The following is a 19,075-nucleotide window of genomic DNA, read 5'->3' as shown; positions in this document are numbered from 1 at the left end:
ACAATGCATGAAGGAGGTTATTCATTGTTTCTCATTCTGTAAGATGTACCTCACACCAGATGAAGGATTTTGTAGACCGAGTGAATCAGTTTATCCTCCATAGAAGGAATCCCTAACATGTTTACCTAACAGCGTAGGCACAGTGAAGTATGGTGGAAAGTGGGTCTGAATGATTGAAATTACATTTGTAGTAAAATAAAACTTTTTAATAAATAAACCCATTTAATACTTGTATTATATATTACATATATTTAATTAATATTAATATAATTTTTTTTGCTGCAGTAGTGTGTATTTGAAATTAATAAAAGTATTTTTCATTGTTTCGTCATATCGCCAAGGATACCGTTATTGTGAAAATATTGTGATATTATTTTAGGGCCATATTGCCCACCCCTAGCACAGAGGCTCTGACACATCCATGCCAAAAGGGGTTAATGTAATTGCTGTTTCTGAGTTGCTGAAGAATTAATCTTTGAATAATAAAAGTATGATTGGTCCTTTTACTTAAATAGGGTAGTGTAAACAGTGCACCTGCAGTCTCATGCTTGAAAGATAATTCAATATTCTTCTAATAAATGATGTGCCCTTGCTAATGTCAACAGGCTGCTAATCTGTGGTAATGTAGGTCAACAAATCCTGAGCAAGGCACTAGTGCCTTGCTAAAAGTGATCTGCAGTGACCATGTATGTGAGTGAAGTGTTTCCATCAGAATTTTTCAGGCACAGTATTAACTGTTGTGATGCTGTTGCTAAAATAAATGTTTTAAATAACTTTACAATATTTTACAGTTCATTTGTATTATTTAGAACATAAAACAATATAACATAGTTCATCTTTAAATAGTATCTTGTCAGTGTCCAATTAAAAACATCTATCTCCATTTTTGTGGATTTTTATTCTACTACATCATTTGAACACAGCAGCAGTCCTTCACATTTCATGATGAATGGACCAATAGAAATACTCCAAAATTACTTGGGGAAAAATCATTTTACATTGGCTTCCATTGAAAGTTAAGAAGGTTTTTTCCTTCTCCTTTGTTTTAATTGTACAACGTCAATGAATGGAAGATGAAGGCACCATATGGAAAAGCATGGTTATAATTTAATGCTTTGTGTTATAGGGATGTAACAATAAAATGTATGTGTTTTTACAAGACTACAATTAGATTATGGATGATTTTTGTCATATAATTTAGAATGTAAGAGAGAGAGAGAGTTGTTGTAGGCCCTGTGAGCAGAAATGTTAAGCGTATGTTGTCCACAAGGGCAACGCATTGCTGTACACAACCCGTGATGCTGCACTTGAACCTGACCAAGCATCGGTTCTTGGCATCACGTTGCAATTGAACAGTTACCCCCTCTTACTGTCTTATTACATTACACAGAAATGCACCAGCACGCCGCTTGCAGTGCGAGTAAATGAGTCTGTGTTGCAAACGGTGTCAGTAAGAGTGCAGACGGGCGTGCAGCAGCGTTGCTGTACCCTCTGCAACAGCAGTCAGTCAGCAGGGCTCGCGCCGGCGGCTGAGCTCCTCTCAAGTAGCACGCGCTCAGTTTATTTTTAAAAATTCAAAATGTAATGGACTCTTAACGGACATTAAGCGGACGCTGCTGGCGAAGTGGGTGAAAACTGCTGTTAAATAGCCAAATATACGTCGCTCCTACTCTTTCCACCCCCATAAAGTACACTATGCTATTATTGTCAGCCTGGAGAAAAGCCAACTAGTGGCAAACAGCGACAAAAGCGAGTTTGTTTCACGAGTTAAGCGATAACGTACACGCCAGCCGTTAATCTGTCATCGCACGAAGGTAAGCGTGGTTCACTTCGTCTTGTGGTGAGAGTTTTTTTTCTCTTTCTGAGCGACTGTTTTGATGAAAGGAACAGGGGAAAAAATGCCGTGACAAGCAACGACTTCAAGGCGAATAAGGAAGCGAACGAGCCGATGAAGGATGCGGGGAGGGCGGCCTCGAGTAGGAGGCGAGTGCGGGGTTGAACGCTGGCCTGGGCGATGCGATATTGCTATGGTTTATCACTGGTTTTTATGCCATGTCCACACGCCTGGTTTCACTCCCCTGCTGTCCAGAGATGTTTTATTCCGGTCATTGATGGGTCGCCGCACTCACTTTGTCACGAACAAGTGGCTTAAATTGAGGTGAGCTTGTTCCACAACCTGCACTCCGACTCCCACTTCAAACACCTGCCTTATGTCTGACCTTCCCGTCAGACTGACCAGCTGTTGAGTCCAGACTCACAAACAGGAGATGCCAAGTAAACAGAGTGACTTAAGGGTACAGTGGTCTCCAACACGGTCTAATAAAAGCACAGCAGGTGTAACAGGAGTGGACAGTGTGGCCAAACTAGTGTATCACTATAGATTTACACTATACACAAACATATAAAGAGGAATTTTGTCCTTATGGAATTTGAGGAGTTGGATTTTTTGTGCTTTTACACCTACTAGCCTATATCCATTAACGCCCTTTGTGGGAGTTGATCAACACTGAGTCATAGTCTCATGTTGAGGCTTATGTCCAAGTTATTTTCTTTGTTCATTACATTAATGAATGTTAATGACAAAACAAACCTGAGGCTTAAATTGTCTTTAAAGGAGACTAAAAAAAATCTTGAGGGAAAGAAAAATAAATTAAGGCTATTTGCACATTTCTGTTTGTATTTGGAGCACTTACCAACCCACACTGTGAAATAAAATAGCCCAGACTCTTTTTGTGATCTGACTAAGTCTGAAAACATGGGAAAATCCAAGTCGGTCTGATTTCGTACTGCTTCCTATTTAAAGTGCCCACCCTCCTTGTCTGAGTCTCACCAGTCACAGCTTTGGACCATGTTTATGTAAGAGAACAAAGACTAGGTATAACAGAGCAAAACATACTAATCGGACGCAGAGAATTTAGGGCACTGAGGAAGCATGGAGAAGAAAGAGAACCGAGTGAAAAGGGGTCGTCGCCCCCGACTCCTGAGCATTGGCTCCGAACTGAGCTGTGGCTCATTATCATTTAAAAAACAGGTGCTGAAGCCAGCCATTAGGAACAGGACTGTTTAGAAAAAAGACAGACTTTTAATTAAGTCCCCAGAACTCTGATAATTTTGGGAAAGGGGTATAACATGTCCATTTTAAGTGCATGGTCAACTAGTGGCTTTGGATTTTAGACAGCTGTTCCAGAACATAATCTCACATTCACACAGATTGTCTAAGATTATATGACATAGGAAAATTATGCTGTAAGACTGAAATGGACAATAAAACCCACACATAGACAATAACTTGTTAGAGTTACATTGTACTTTCTTTGACATACGTAATGAAAATGATATAGTTATCTACTCAAGACTTCTGATATATCTATAGATTAAATGTCACTCTGAAACCAATGTTGCTTAGACATTAGCCTGCACCATTAAGGGAGTTGTCTATGTATACAAACATTCTATCTGTCAGGTTTAAGAATGCTCGATTTACACTTTGCTGAAAATGATGAGACAAGTGTAATTCTTTCCCAACAGCTGATGTAATCTCTAACTATTGGCAGGCAAGACAAAATAGATGAACGAATGACAGATGGACAGTTTAAAAGTTTAAGGATGGATAGGCAGATGGACACACTAATATTTTAGCCTGTATCTTGTGAAATTTCGCCTCACTTTATTACACTGATTCACTCTGGCACTTTAGTATCAGCCAGGTGCTTCCCAGCCCACTCTCGGTTTGATCAGCTAAAGTTCAGTTGAGCTGCGGGCTGTTTCAGACAGATTTTGAAATGTGGAAATCATTGGAGACACAAATCGACCAAACTTTCATTTATAAGTGAACTTGAAGGCATAGCCAAAAAATCTGCATTTAAATGTTTCCCACACTCAGAAGAAGCTGTTGGTGTTTCTTTTCAACTAAAGTTCATAAAAAGCCATTAAGAAATGCTTTTAATAGGATATAGCATTTTGGTTGATGTATTTTATGACATGAAATGGACTCTAGCCTCATAGATGTAAGATGTTGATAATAGTGAATTAATGACATTATTATCATACTTATTACCATTCTTTTTCTAGTCTGCTGATAATCTTCCCATAGGTGATGACTATCTGGTTGCTTATGAATAATCTAGTCATTTTAGAATAGCTCAGTAGACTTGGGGGCGAATGTTAACCTAAATTACAGATTCTTCGTTCTCTTGTCTTTAGATATTACAGGGGTCCTATTATGAAAAATGTATGAAAAAATGTAATGAATTAGGCCATTAATTTGAAGATCTAGAGCCCACCAACCCACAAACCTTGAAACAAAACCACCAGTCATTTTTGTATGGGCTGAAAACTGGGGAAAAATTTGTTCTGATTGTGTGCTGCGTCTTACATAGAGTGCAGAAATTTTAGAATTGTCTGCAGTCTAATCCTGTCACTCTAATCACAGTGCAGGACCCGCATTTATGTAAGAGTGCAAAGACAATGCGTTAACAAAAAGAGCACAGAGAAATAAAAGCACTTATTAAATATGGAGAAAATGAAAGCTGAATGAAAAACGGTTAAAAAAAAAGCAGTGTTTCTGCTCCTCATTCATGGGTTCTCATGTTGAATTTAACTATGGCTCATTCTCATTTAAAGAACAGGCACTGAAACTTGCCGTTCCGAACAGGGCTAGACAAAGGCAGAATGCGGCTGTGTTTCTTGATCCTTGTGGGATTTTCACAAAAGCAGGTCACAGTCGTTTCACTAAGATTCAAGAATAGTTGTGACCTTTGAAAAATTGGTAGAATACATCATATTTAAAGAAAGGGCTGTAATTGGGAATAGTCGCATAACTGTGTTTTGGCCACAGTGTGAGTGCTAAACATAATCTACAGCCCTTAACATCTTCCTGAAATGTTCCCCCTTAATGCAGTGCACATAGCAGGCATGTAAATGTGCACGAATATGCATCTGTGATATGGTTTAGCTCTGTCACATTGTGCCTTTTCACACTATATTAAGTAGAAGAACAGGTTTCTCTGGGAACACTGGTGAACAGTTTAAAAGGCAGAAGCAGCTATTTTAACTCTGCACTAAGGGGTTAATTAATCTAATTATCTAATTATTAGGCTTGGCTGAACTGGCCCTTTAGGATGGAAACTTAAGAAAGACTCCAATACAATGTTTAATCTGTGATTAACATGCATTAAATAATTTATATTTGGACCAGCTCCATATCTTGATTTGACCGGACAGAAAAGTGTGATTGGTCAAAATTATCACGTCACATCATAAAACTTTTAATGATTGCTTAGAGATTAATTTGCATATCATATCCTCCACAGACATTGTTATAATACAGACCAAAATAGTGAAAGAAATACTGTTTTTATTTTTTTTTTATTTTTTTTTTCCCTTCAATTTTGCAGATTCAGCTAAGGGACGTGATTTTCACTGGTTAGGAACAGAGAGAAAAGAGTAAGATACGTACAGGAAATATAATAAGATGATTTAAGAGTAATAGTGAGACAGATGCAACCAGATGTTGTTTGGGAGGGATGTGTTGTTTTGTGGTGGTTTCTAGATCTCCCGCGTATGAGCACAGATCTCCAGAGTGACTGTTCTTGTATTTTTAATTAGCCCTCTACTTTGACCTAGCACTAAATATAGAACAGAGAGAGAGGGAGGATAAAAAGATGGAGGGGGTAGGAAGGAATTAAACAGAAGCACAAACATGAGTGCATAGACACACCATATTTGTGTATTTGTTTTCCATTTGTTTGTGTTTGTTTTCTCCCCCTCTTGCTTTTGGCTTAGACATTCTCCTCACGTGCATCTCACAGCTTGTAGGGGCCTGAACAAATGATCTAGGATAGGGGAACGAGAGGTGGCGATGCAAGAGAATGGGTGTACAAACACACACACACACACACACCCAAAGAAAGGACACAAATTCTCAAGGACAAGAAATTTGGTAGCATATTACTTTTGTTAAAAACTTATCAAGCTTCAGAAACCTTGTGGCATCGTTTTACTCGCTTTGCCTTTCTCCATGTCCACACTGTTAATAGTAAAACAAATGCATATAGACTTGGAGCTTTGAATGTGCTACTCTGTTTTCTATTTATTAATGAAGCCCAAAGCACAGTTTCTAAGCAGGAGTGTGCACCTAAGGATCATGATCACAATGCTGTGGGCTTTTAGTTTTATCGCAATAGCAAGAAAACCCAATAACTGAAGTGAGTTATGTATTTCTGTGTTTGTTTAAAATGGTGACTTTGCATTTTCAGACATTCTTTATATAAGATTTATGGCTACTGGTGAGTCTGCCTTGATGCAGTCTTTTCTGAAGGCTGCTGTTAAAGCACATAAGAGACCCATGCACCTCTTTCTCTTTAAAAATGAAAAATTGGGACACACTACATCTTCACTCTCCTCACAGTCTTGAACATTGGTGAACAGCCTGAGGAGAATGAAGAAAAACACTAACTTTACAACAGCCTAAACCCGAACCTTTAAATATTTCATCATCACAAGCTACAAATAAACACAATAAGAAGAGACAAGGTTGTGTGGTCAGTTGGAGACGGTGTGGTATTTGAGTTATCCAGCTTGCTAACTCTTTGTTTCAGTTCATCAGCCAGATGTAAATGTTCATGCGTGTCACCATGCTGCCAGTAATTCTAGTTGTGTACTTTTTTTTTCCCTACAACTAACTACAACTATTTTGTAGCGTAGTTTAATGATTATCTGGTTATGTTTATGTTGTATTTTATGTTTATGTTTATTGCATTAGGTGGCTGGCTGTCCTATAATGGACATTTCTTTTGATAATTTATATACATAGCACTTTTCAGACTCTTATCCAGAATGATTAGAAATGTGTGTCATGTTACAGAGAAATGTAATATTAGGAGTCTTGCGCAAGGACACTTATTGATGAATCATAGTGTTCTTGCTCAAGCTGGAGTTGCCATCCAGATTTGGACATACTCATTTCACCAAGCAAAATTAACAGCAAACTTCCAGACTGTATGCTGTCCTTACACCAAACAATTTTTCAAGTGCAGATGAATTCACTGTTGCAGACAAATTTCCAATGTTGGAATAAAATCACATGAGTTTGCTAGAATTGGAGCATGCTTTCGTCATCTCAGTTGTTTGATGTAAGGATATGTGTAGTCGCGTTCTGCCATAATGCTGTTCTCAGCTTTTGTTTGCTTCATCAATGTTGTTGTGATGTGCCTCCGTAGGCCACCGTAGAATTTCCATATTGGTGGATGCCTAATTCTTTATCTTAATCAAGATGTTTAGTAAATAATAGGCTCTTATCTGAGGTCAAAAATGGGGTCTCTCTCTCTCTCTCTCTCTCTCTCTCTCTTTCTGTATTTCTCTCTCAGGAGAGAATGATAAATGTGTGATGGAGGGAAGGATAAATAATGAATCTGAAGTGACTTCACCCCTGGAAGCAGTAATGTTGGTCAATTACATCATACAGAGCACTGCTTTAAAACACTTCTGCATGGAAGTGGACATAGGACTTTGGGAAATGAGAATTTAGAACATGTTGTTTAACTTAGAGTCCAATTATTATGCATTAATTATTATTAGGGCTGCAGTACTTATTGGTTTTATTTCTAAATTTGAAAGAGTATAGTTTTCAAATCACAAAAGCTGCCATTTAATTTTTGACTGACATTATCAAGGCCAGTGTCTTAACTAGTTTTAAATGCAGACTTTAGCTTCTGTGTGGTGACAACTACCACAGATAAAGTGAGTCTGGCTCTACATTCAGCTTTCAAAATTAAAACCAGGGATGGACATTAATTTATAGAAAATAATTGCAGGTTCACAATATTGGTGACAAAACTTCATAATCAGATATTTTCCTGAAGTTGTCCAGCTCTGGGGATTATGATGAGCCGTTAATATCTGTGATATTCATAGTACAGTATTTTATTTCACTCCTGTCTTACTGCCAGGCTCTACATTAACCAGAGAGTCTTAAACTGTGTAAAGGAAAAGGTAAGAACTCCGATTCATATTGTCATCCTGAATCAGTCCTTATTAGCTTATAATTTGCATTGACTGTCAGGGTTCTCCAACTTGCCTCCTGATCTACTTCCCCAAGTTCAGCTGCCAACACCACTGGCCAGATGTGGAGCCATTATGGCTCATGTTTCCTCCAAGACGGCTCATGACTAATTGGTCTCCAGAGACTGCCGCATGCGTGGTGTTACATACAAAACGGCGCCTGACGTCTGACATACAGTTAAACAGCAATAGAGTGCTGTGACATTCACTTCTCATCTGATACAGTCCCTTCATGATACAATGGGATATTCTTGTTAAATGGGAATTTCACACACTCACAAAAAATGAGATACTGTGAATCTGGTTTGGAGAAACTGGGAACGTATACGCCATCACATAGCCACAGAAGGTGGAATTTGGCTACTGCTGAGCAGATTGTGTAACTCAACATGTACTTTGAAAAGAACACTTAATAATGGCTATACAGAGCTACCAACCACAAACTGTTTTAGTATATTCATGAGGAGTAAGAGCAGACGATGGATGAACTGGTGTTGCTATGGAGCTAAATCATTGACATAAGTCCGATGGTTGACCTTTGGCCTAGATTTGTATTTTTAAGATTTGAATTTATGGTTTTTGAATTCTTAAAAGTGTGAATATTTCACCCCCTTACAAATGCAGGTTTATCAAATGGCATAAAAAATAATTAAAATATAGAATACTCAGATAAATGTAATTCAAATATACAAAATTCTGATTCAAATGAGCCAGATATTAAGCTCCATATGTTGCAACAAAAACAGACCTATATGAAACAAAGTGGGCAAATGGGCAATAAAACCTTTTTAAATAGAGACTAAAACGCTTTAAAGAAAATAATTGGATAAAGACATAATGGAATGGCATTTCAAAATGGTAATACTGTGACTTAGCCTTGTTTAGATTTTTGATTAGTGATTTGAAATATGTACCTGTCAACTGTTTGCAAGGTTTCAGGTATTTTATATACACATTAATATATTTTCTTGCATGAAAATATTTATGTTAATTGATTGTTGATTAGGGCGGCATGGTGGTGCAGCAGGTAGTGTCGCAGTCACACAGCTCCAGGTATCTGGAGGTTGTGGGTTCAAGTCCCGCTCCTGGTGACGGTGAGGAGTTTGGTGTGTTCTCCCTTTGTCTGCGTGGGTTTCCTCCGGGTGCTTCCGTTTCCTCCCACAGTCCAAAAACACATGTTGGTAGGTGGATTGGCGACTCAAAAGTGTCCATAGGTGTGAGTGTGTGTCGCCCTGTGAAGGACTGGCGCCCCCTCCAGGGTGTGTTCCTGCCTTGCGCCCAACTCGACCCTGAACTGGAAAAGCGTTTACAGATAATGAACGACTAAAGATATATGTAAGAGTGCAAAGACAATGCGCTAACAAAAAGAGCACAGAGAAATAAAAGCACTTATTAAATATGGAGAAAATGAAAGCTGAATGAAAAATGTTTAAAAAAAAGCAGTGTTTCTGCTCCTCATTCCTGGGTTCTCATGTTGAATTTAACTATGGCTCATTCTCATTTAAAGAACAGGCACTGAAACTTGCCGTTCCGAACAGGGCTAGACAAAGGCAGAATGCGGCTGTGTTTCTTGATCCTTGTGGGATTTTCACAAAAGCAGGTCACAGTCGTTTCACTAAGATTCAAGAATAGTTGTGACCTTTGAAAAATTGGTAGAATACATCATATTTAAAGAAAGGGCTGTAATTGGGAATAGTCGCATAACTGTGTTTTGGCCACAGTGTGAGTGCTAAACATAATCTACAGCCCTTAACATCTTCCTGAAATGTTCCCCCTTAATGCAGTGCACATAGCAGGCATGTAAATGTACACGAATATGCATCTGTGATATGGTTTAGCTCTGTCACATTGTGCCTTTTCACACTATATTAAGTAGAAGAACAGGTTTCTCTGGGAACACTGGTGAACAGTTTAAAAGGCAGAAGCAGCTATTTTAACTCTGCACTAAGGGGTTAATTAATCTAATTATCTAATTATTAGGCTTGGCTGAACTGGCCCTTTAGGATGGAAACTTAAGAAAGACTCCAATACAATGTTTAATCTGTGATTAACATGCATTAAATAATTTATATTTGGACCAGCTCCATATCTTGATTTGACCGGACAGAAAAGTGTGATTGGTCAAAATTATCACGTCACATCATAAAACTTTTAATGATTGCTTAGAGATTAATTTGCATATCATATCCTCCACAGACATTGTTATAGTACAGACCAAAATAGTGAAAGAAATACTGTTTTTATTTATTTATTTATTTTTTTTCCCTTCAATTTTGCAGATTCAGCTAAGGGACGTGATTTTCACTGGTTAGGAACAGAGAGAAAAGAGTAAGATACGTACAGGAAATATAATAAGATGATTTAAGAGTAATAGTGAGACAAATGCAACCAGATGTTGTTTGGGAGGGATGTGTTGTTTTGTGGTGGACCCAACCCGACCCTGAACTGGAAACGCGTTTACAGATAATAAATGAATGAATAAAGAGATTGTATGTGATTGGTTCATATGAAGACAGGTTGCTGATAAATTGATGTTTGGGGGCTAGTTAATACAGGTTAGATTTCACTGAATACTGTTGAGGTTCAGGTTTGACATGTGATTAAAAATAAGAGAGGAATTTAGCGGAATGATTCAAATTCTTTGATTTTTATTTGTTTATTTATTTTTTGGCCCTCAATCAATACCCATCCGAACCATCAAAAGCTCTATATCTGTGCGTGACGTTAAAATTCAAGCTGGGCTGCCCCCCTGGCTCCCCCACCTGCTGGTTGTCCTGGTGATGATGCTAGCCGCAGGCAGGGCTTAATAATTGATGGCAGATCTTTTTGGCAGTAATCGCTCGTCAGATGCCCTGCTCTTATGGGGGATATTAGAAAATGTGTGTGTGAGGGTTGTGTTTGTGTCTGGGTGTAGGTCCATGTGTGCTTTACATGCAGATGTCTTGAGGGGGAAAAAATGTTTGATGCTCAGTTTACTGTTAGACAGGAAAAACTCTTTGAGGCATTGGGGGCTTTTAAGGTGTGTGTGTGTGTGTAAAAGCAGTTTTTATGATTTTTGTTCTGGCTGATATTCTCATGTTATTAAATGAGTCTGTGTACATGTCTGTTGCTTATATGTAATATGTGTTAATCATGTAAGTAACAACTGCTGCAGATTTTGCTATTTTAATGTTGTAACCGTATACCGTTGTATAAAGGACATTCTGTAAAAAATGCAGACAGAATGCACCAAATGTTCATTACAATACAATATTTATATTTTTATTATCAGAATACAGTATACATGCAGATATATGCAAATGACCTAAATCCATGAAAAAAGATTTCACTGGAAGGATGTAAATAATTTTGATTACCTCCACAGATAATGGAAAAACAAAACATAATTTTCTAACCATGAAAAGGTAATGTGTCTTGTGTCATAAAATAATTCATAGGGCATTACAACCTCAAGCATTTAAACAAGTAGAACAAATGACAATTAATAAAAAAACAAACAAAAAAATACATTAATATAATACAAAGTTCTGGGGCTGCACAGTGGTGCAGCAGGTAGTGTCGCAGTCACACAGCCCCAGGGACCTGGAGGTTGGGTTCAAGTCCCGCTCCGGGTGAATGTCTGTGAGGAGTTTGGTGTGTTCTCCCTGTGTCTGTGTGGGTTTCCTCCCACAGTCCAAAAACACACATTGCTATCTGGATTGGCAACTCAATAGTGTCCGTAGGTGTGAGTGTGTGTGTGTTGCCCTGTGAAGGACTGACGCCCCCTCCAGGGTGTATTCCCGCCTTGCGCCCAATGATTCCAGGTAGGCTCTGGACCCACCGCGACCCTGAACTGGATAAGGGTTACAGATAATGAATGAATGAATGAATGAATTATTTTTTTATTCATACAGTATTCAAAGCACTTGGATAATTAAACATGTTATAAGCTGGGTTTCCATCCAAAATATCCGCAAATGTTATACGTAATAAAAAATAGCAGAAACAATGTGAAATTAATCGTGTTTCCATCCACTGTACTTTTGCGAATAAACTCCAGATGACGCTGTATCTGTGACAGGGGCAGCGTTGAAACGAGGGAATGGGAGAGATCTGAGTGGGTTTTTGCTTTGATTTTTTTTACAGCCATTTATATCAAAAACACATTTTATGTAATATTTATTTGTTGGGACGCCTGTGTCGTTTCTTTTGTGTAGTGTTCTTAATGTTTTTAGAGGACAGTAAATAAACCCTGTGTGGTCTCTGACTTTTGCTCAGTGCTGTACCTGCACAATAATCTACACAAGCTCTAAAATAACACCCTGGGGTTACGCTGGTGTCAGAACAGAGTGGTCCTAAAGCACAGAGCGGAGAGATGAGGTATTGGGGTGTGGGTGCGGGGGTTGGTCTTTTAAAAGCCTGTGGTCGCAGTGGAAGTCTAGGGCTCAGGGGGATGCTGTGCCACATGCGCAGTAGGTACAAAGCAGCTGAAGCTTCATTGTTTATTCAAAAAACACAATGGTTAGACATTGGTAAGTCTTCCACCTCTTCCAAGTGTTAAAAAGACCTTTTTGATTCTTTTCCATTCAGGTTTTTCTGTGTACATTTTCATAATTGGCAGAAACTTGGTGGATGGGAAAACCCACTATAACCTTGTTTACCTTATGGCCTCCAGTTCAGAAAACACCAGAACAATGCCTTTTTTTATACATGGATTAGTTAGATGCTTTTATTGTTATGGCACTGATTGTGCTTAGAATGAGCAAATCCACTTCTGCCATTGGCTGTCTACTTTACAGGGACTAGTGCATTAAAAATGTCACATAGGTTTTGTAGTGCCAGATATACCGTGTGTGCACTTAAATGGCAGTGTAGACTTGTGCCCATGGCTAACGACCATATGGGGAGGTAGTTGAGCATGAATAACACACTTTGTCCCCATCCCACACTCAAACACAAACACACACAGCGGCACAAAGTTCCTAATTGGCTGTAAAACTCCTGTCTCAGCAGTTGGTGAACACTGTTGCAGGTGTATTGCTAAGCAGTTCTAACTTTCTCTGCTTTTTTTTCCCCTTTCTGTAGGAGAGAAAGCGCTGACAGTCTGTCTGTCCGTTCTGAAAGAGGATTAACGAGGCACCCTGGTATACTTGTAATGAACACAACATTTTAGTCGGTAAGTCATATGCAAACACACAAAACTACAGTGTGCATGAAAGGAAATGCAGATGAATGAGATCTATAAACACTGCAGAGGTGTATGTGTGTGTTTAAGAGAGAGAGAGAGAAAATGGGAGAATGAAGATTGAAAGGCCAGGATGGTGAACTGCAGATTCAGCATTTCCACATACCTGTCATGTGTATACACACACACACACACACACACACACTTGATCTGTGCTCAGTCGATAAGTTAGTGAATACAGGTCAGCTCCCAGGTGTAAAGCTGTCTCACTGTCTCTTCCCAATCGCTATTTCTGACTTTTTGAGTTTTTTTGACTCTTTATTTCCAGCACCAGTATGGTCATGGCCTGTATGTTTTTTTTTTGTTTTTTTTTTCCCTCCTGAAATACTAAGCTGTGTCCTGATTGCGCACTTAATACAAATTCTAACTAGTGTTGAGTGTGTATTATAGTTACAAGTGTCAAATATGCGTATACTGAAAAATCTGCACACTTAGAACTAGTTGATTTTTGAGTACAATAATATCACATTATTGTGCCAAAATACATTTGGAAACGGAAAAGGAGGACCTTCTGTCATGAATAGTGCAATGCTCCCTAAGTAGTGCACATCTGACTTTCAGCTTTACAATACAATTTTGGACAGTGTTGCAGCTGCAGCTTGGTTGAACATACATTGTCATAGCCACGGTTCGTCATGTACTGTTAGTAAGACACTTTGTATTATATTAATATTTTGTGACAGTTTCAGTAGCCTGACATTTTCACACTGTTAAGGTTAGTATATAGTATTTGCTGTGTATTGTATTAGTGTGTAGTACACAACTGGGACGTAGACATAGTGTGTGAGTTTAAGACGCTGTGAGTGGTGAAGGCATATATGCATCCAATAGATGCTTTACGTTTAGCTGCTTATTTGTCATGCCGTAAGGAATTCTGTGATTGCTCAGGCTTGTTTTTTTTACAGGACTGGGCTGAATTCTTTTCTTTCTTCACTCTAATATCAGGCCTAGCCTTTTCTGGTGGTGCTGGGTGATTAGAACGCAGAATCTCTCTCGCTAGCTTTCAGCCATGTAGAACCTGCCTGAGCTGTATATGTTTATTCATCTGGTTTTATGTCAGCCAGAGAGAGAGAGAAGCTTTTCATCAATAATTCAGCACATGCTTTATGATGTGTCGTAGATCAGATGCGTCAGGTCTTTATGACGTAGCGTTATTTATTTATTTATTTATTTATTTATTTACTTACTTACTTTTTATTTATCTCTGTGTGGGGACTCTAGTTGACCTCCTCCTTCATCTTTTCATTGGTACTGCTGATAGCTTCTGATTACTAGCAGAGAGGTTTTTTTAAGGGTGTGTGTGTGTGTGTGTGTGTCTGTGTGGGAACAAGAGCTAGTCCCTGTCTTGTGTGTGCATTGATTAACTACGCTATAAAATATAATACGTGATTTAAACTGTAATGCTTTCCACAGAAAAGGTCTGTGCCCTTCTGTGGTGGGAGAAAGAAATAACTTAATGCTGGGATCCTTTGAACCAAACATAATATTGATATGTGGTGACCCAGTTACAAAAGTTTTATATATATATATCATCATACATACATCATACAGCTAAAGCTCTTTTGCTACAGATTGGTGAGATCAAACCTGAGAAAATACCTGTGGCATTAAACGGTATGCGATTGTAATAGAAAAGTAAAGCCTCTTCCCCACATGCACTTAGACAAGGGGAATCCAAGCTTCGTGAGGTATACTTGCCGATGCAATTCATGTCTTTTAAGCTGAAGCTCAGACATCACACAATGGTGCAGTTTCTCATTTAAATCATTAATGCTGGCTGCCAGACAGGCATTTGAAATCCAATCCTGCTGAGAGGTGAAGCCTACAGGATTGCTTCTATATATACACTGCCTGCTGTATACTGGCAGTCCATATCCTTATAGCGTATAGCATTCTGACTAATGTACATGTCTTTGGTTTATTCAGCAAATTTATGACTATGATTGTTGTCAAGCAGAAACACCTAGTGCAGAGGTCTTCAAACCCAGACCTTGAATCCTTAATGAGCTCTGCTATAGCTGTAAATGCACCTGACTGGCCATGTATAGAATATATAAAATCCCGACCTGTAACCTGGATCAAAGGTATGGTTTTGAAAACCTCTGACATATGTACAGCAGTTTTAATTCCATTAATAAGAATGATGATGAAAAAGATTTGTTGACGACCTATTTTTCACAAACAGAACTAGAAAAGAACCAGATAAAATAATAATTTGGAGATCTATGAGGAAATGTTTTTCTTAAATGAATTAAAAACTAAATGAAAATGTGAAAGACTGATAAATGACTTGAGTAATATCAAGAGTTTCTGGGCATAGACTTCTTTAGAGACTCCCTAAAAATTATTTGAGCTTCTGGGAATCACTTGTATCAACTGTTCACCAATGACTCATATAGTTGCAACTCTTGGAGTCTTGGCTCTCAAGGCATATTGGACTTTGAAAATGTTAATGTATAGAAAAGGCTTCATCACAAAGCTGAATTCTTAATAGAATTTTAACAAGTACTTTACTTTCCTTAGGTTTACTTGGTGCTGATTTATTTTTCCAATTAATGTACTCTTATGAAGCGATTTCCAAATGAACATTTAAAAAAAATAAAAAAGAAAATGATAATGTTAAATAAATGCTAAATATATTTTGAAGAAAAATATTTGGATGCTAATATGGTTTTTAAATGTAACTTAATTTTAAGTGTCACACTTTTGCCCTGTGTTGTGTGTTCCTGCTGTTTCCTTGTCTGTCATGTGCTTCTTCAGGCACATGGCTCTGTTTTGTTTTGATTCCTGGCTCCTCCCTTAGCTCCACCCTAGCCCCACCTTAGTCCTAACTTGTCTTGTCATCAGTGTTCTCAGGTGTCTTTGTTGCCCTGCCCTCTCGTTAGTTCTTCCAGGTGTTCCTTGTTTGTGCTCCTTGTATATATGTACCCATTTGGTTTCAGTGCGCCCTTGGTCTTGTTTGTAGATGTATATTTGTCTGTTTGAGTGTTTTACGTATATCTGCTCCAGTTCGTGGTTGTTTCCTGTTCAGTTTAGTTCTAGTTAATGTTTCTATGTCCTTCCCTTGTTTATTTTCAAAGTGTTTTCTTAGTTTTCCTTTGGTTGGTGTTGATAAAACTATTCATCCAAGCTGCAACCATGACATTAAGCTATTGTTCATGAGTAATAAATATTATGTAATTAGTAATAAATAAGTTAGTTTGTAGTAAATAACACCTTTAAAATAATAAAACCTTTAAAAACATACAACTACGATAAGGCTATTTTATTATTTTTTTTACTAGACTAAAACCTATGATAATTAAATGACAAAAATGAGACAGATTTTAGTAAAAAGACTAAAACTAAATAGAAGTCATCTGATAATATTTATTTCATACTGGTGTTTAAGTGCATATTGTAGGTTTACAATAAGTTAGGGCTACCATAAGGACATAGCATATCAGATATTGTTGGGTGGTAGATCATTCTCACCGCAGCAGTCATACACAGATGGTCCTTTTATAGTAGTGTGCACGGTGCTAGTGTACAATAGTCACAAAGTAGGTTAGGATTCAATTCCCTACTTCCAAAACCAGTAATATTCTTTGGTCATAATTCTCAACCCTGCAGTAACATGAGGAGAAATTTGTAAGTCACTGAGGATTAGAGTGTCTTATAAAGGTAAATACATTGCAACTGCGCTTGGTAAACTTGAACGAGCACCACATGAACCCATTGTACTTCCACGATATGGCCACTTTCACATTACAAGCCTCATTTATCAATTCCAATTTTTTTGCTCAGATCTGATTTGTCTGTTTTAACAGTTCACTTTCATATATTTAAGTGATCAGTATATGTCTTAAAGGTTAAGTAATCTATCTCTGAATTGTTTATTTGTTTCAGCTCCTTCACCAACAACGAATAAAACATATTTGTGTGACAACTCGCAGTATTAAAATTGTAAAAACAGATGCGTCAGTAGTTCATGTCTGAACTACCTCACTTTGCTCAAGTCAGCATATAGTTATTTCACAATTAGGATGAGAAAAAAGCTTTTACTGTTGTACAGAGATAGGCTGAATCCCAAATGTCACACCGATTCTACACTCATGTAGTGTATTGCATGTCAAATCATAAAACCGTTTATAATTGACTCTATGCTTCACATCTTCCAGTCAATCTAGTGCCCTTTTGGGTGTAGCAATTAGTTTAGAATTTGGGAAGTGCACAATGTAGGGAGTATGGCACTATTTGGGATACAGCTCGAGCCTCTCCTTCATTGTTGTTCCGTGCTGCAGGTGTTGACTGAGGTGAAAGACTCATGAAATCTGATCTGTCCGTTCACATTCAGGCTGTGCGCTGACAAATCGTATCTAAGACCACATGTGAAAGTGACTCAGATGTGATTTGACAAAATCAGGTTGGACATGTACACAGAGCCCTGAAAAGATCAGATTTGAGTCACTTGAGCCTGGTAATGTGAGCATAGCTTATATGGTCACCGGTGGTCCTTTAGCATTGATTTGCCTAACTGAAAGACAGCTCAGTGTATGAGAGAGTGAAAGCCAGACACAGAGAGAGGCAGGAAAAGGTGGATAGGGAGATAAAAGTCTGAGGCAGCAGAGCCAGAAATAGAGTTGAAAGAAGGGGAGAGAGAGAGAAGAAAAGAAGGATGAAGGGAGATGGAAGGATGTAGCGATCGAGAGAGAGCAATGAAAATCTCATTATGGGGATGCAAAATGAGTCTGGTGATATTTCCGCTGATGAGTTTGGAACGAGGGAATAGTGAGAAAGTGAGAGAGAGTGAGTGTGTATGAGGAGAGTTGGAGAGGATATAGATTTCCTTCATAAAATCATAAAATCCAAGCGCTCAGTGCTGAGGCAATTTGAGAACAGGGGAAAACTGGGATTCTCTCAGATTGGAGCTGTATATTGGTGTATTAAAAGTATACAAATATGTGTGTCGATTTTGGCATTTTTTACTCTGTTAACCTTGCTTTACTCATTCTTTCTCTCTACTTTCATAATCAAAACAGTTTTGCCTGTGATGTTACCACACGTTTAGCACCTAGGCCCACAAAAGTAGGGGGCAAAAATTCAGAGAAATAAAACAGTGAAATAATTTGTTTAGGCAAAAGTATTTTTCATGTAATATACAGCAAGTTTTGTAGCGAGAATAAACACGTGCTTTATGGCATACACCCCATACTGTGTGTGTGAACAATTTCAACTAAATGTTCTAAAGATTCTTTAGATGAATTGCATAGTAAACAATTAATTAAAAGCAGAAGATTTGCTTAATTTTGTCCACATTTTTACTATGTAATTTTTTAAATGAAATGTATTCATCCCTGACTGTTACTGTTGGTACTGTTTTATGAATTATTAGAATTGTAAATAGAATTAAGAACTGGTTTGTGTCAATTCAGTTTCTGACCAAATGTAGGGTTCAGAAAGAAACAGAAATACTGTGGTCTTCTCAGGCGTGCTCTGGTAGTCAGCCAGCACAGACAAAGATTTCAGGTCTGATTAAAGGTGTGTGTGTGTGTGTTTGTGTGTTTTGGGAGTTGTTTTATTTCCTTCAGGTGCATGAAAGCGTTTCCTCTTCTTACAGATGCAGAGATGTATCAAAGCAATGTGACAAGCAGCTTCACAACCTAGCTCTTGCTCTGTGTGTGTTTGTGTGTGTGTGTGTGTGTGTGTGTGTGTGTATTTGTGTGTGTGGTGGATACACCTGAATTGTGAAATTCATATCTCTGCATACCAAGGCAGAAAGCTTTTAACACAGTGACATTATTCTAAACC

At 38.1% G+C, this 19,075-nt stretch overlaps 1 protein-coding gene across 2 annotated transcripts in view; it reads left to right on the top strand.

Moving 5' to 3' along the window:
• Positions 1-1,467: 1,467 nt before the first annotated feature.
• The window catches only part of klhl5 (kelch-like family member 5), an 80,009-nt gene continuing 62,401 nt past the window's right edge, over positions 1,468-19,075 (top strand). Inside the window, exons 1-2 of one of the 2 annotated variants that reach the window (XM_066659847.1) lie at positions 1,468-1,814; positions 13,126-13,216. The gene's annotated coding sequence lies outside the window, so the exon portion shown is untranslated. The other variant, XM_066659848.1, reaches the window with a different exon arrangement.

This window comes from Hoplias malabaricus, chromosome 2 (genome assembly GCF_029633855.1).
Source record: "Hoplias malabaricus isolate fHopMal1 chromosome 2, fHopMal1.hap1, whole genome shotgun sequence".
NCBI lineage: Eukaryota > Metazoa > Chordata > Actinopteri > Characiformes > Erythrinidae > Hoplias > Hoplias malabaricus.
This window is presented reverse-complemented; position numbering and strand designations above follow the sequence as displayed.